Source organism: Rhinolophus hipposideros, assembly GCF_964194185.1.
Source record: "Rhinolophus hipposideros genome assembly, chromosome: 6".
Classification (NCBI taxonomy): domain Eukaryota; kingdom Metazoa; phylum Chordata; class Mammalia; order Chiroptera; family Rhinolophidae; genus Rhinolophus; species Rhinolophus hipposideros.
Window position 1 is genome coordinate 2,301,785 of NC_138052.1, and position 1,637 is coordinate 2,303,421.

Below are 1,637 nucleotides of genomic sequence, written 5' to 3' on the forward strand. Positions count from 1 at the left end.
GCCCTCTTGTATGCATTTAGCCTGAGCATCCTGTCTATGATATTTTCCCAACCCCGTGGTGCTTGCTCACACTGCAGCATTGCAAACCACTTAATTGCTACGCTTCTTGTATAGCAGGTTTTAAAATTGGAATAAAATCAGGGCTACTTTCATGTCACAAGCACCACATTGGTATTGAAAAAGACTCACATCTTGGGGAAACAATATAGTATAGTGTAGTCTTTAGCAAGGAAATATTTGGTCAGTCATTTCAGGCTACATGGTTTGGTCAGCACAGAGAAAGCAGTAACTGAAATTCTCGTTTTTAAAACCTAGAAGACTAAAAACTTCTCTCAACCCCGGGCAGGTTGCTTTCTGCAAGTATGATCTGGTAGATTCAGAATGTGGAAAATGTCAGGTCAGTTGATTCCCTGAGTAAGTTTTTTATTTCCTATCTTGTGTTGATACGGTGTGAGGGAAAATGATGGTATAACTTTAGCACTAAATGGAGAACAGATATTTGTTTGACACTGATTTACCAGCATTTAACTTATTGGCCTCCCTGTCAAAGGAAAGAGCCAGGAGTAAGAGCCCACCACTGAATGAAGTCTCTATCATAGAACCTCTGGAGCTGGCACGCACACCACAGACTGGATCAGCACTCCTTCTGGCTGGACAGTTCCAGCAGCTAAGAGAATATGTTTGCCTCTCAGTTTCTTCAAACCTTGATACAACATAAGCGTATTGCACAACCAAAAGGGAAATGAAAATCAAAAGGCATCTCTGATTCCCCCTCCACTCAGTAACAAATCTCACATGATCCCCATTTACATTAATTTTAAAATCAGCCTTTTCTCTTGAAGTCAGTGATCGTGATGGTAGCAGGATGAAATGACCAGGGCTTCCTTTTGGGTCCATTTCCAGTCGCATAGAGTTGGGTTGGATAAGTACAGAGAAATATGGCTATCCCAAGCACTAGGCAACAAAACATTTGCATAGTGAGACCCAAGTTGGAAAAATACAGAGAGATTAGCCATCCAATGAATCCTTTTGGTACTGTTGGCATTGGTCAAAGTAATAGACACAGTCTCTGGTTTTGGAATGTTTCCAGATTCTTAGACCTTAATTTGAGTCCCATTTTAGGGCTTCCAGAGCTGGTATTGAAAAGGAAAACAGGGATGTGTTCTTTCTGAATTCCTTTTTCATCCCCTGTGCTATATAGACTGTGTCACTCCAAATTCATATTTTGAAGACTGACTTCCCATTGTGAGTGTATTTGAAGTGTGGGACCTTTGAATATTTATAATAATGACCATTTATTAAACACACACATAGGAGACATTATACAAAGTACTGGGAATATACCCTGCCCATGTGGATCTTATAACCTACCTGGGATAACAGTATCAATGTAGTACTGGCTGCCACTGTAAAAGAGATACTACTCTCAAATTTAGTAAGATTTGTTATATTTCAGTCCAACAACAGTGGAATTAAATTAGAAGCCAATGACAGAAAGATCTCTCGAATTTCCTCACATACTTGAAACCAATTAAAACATGTATATGTAACTCAAGAGTTAAGATAGAGCCAAACGATTAAAAAGTATTTTGAGCTGAGTGAAAATGAAAAAAATATTTCAAGATTATTTGGATCTA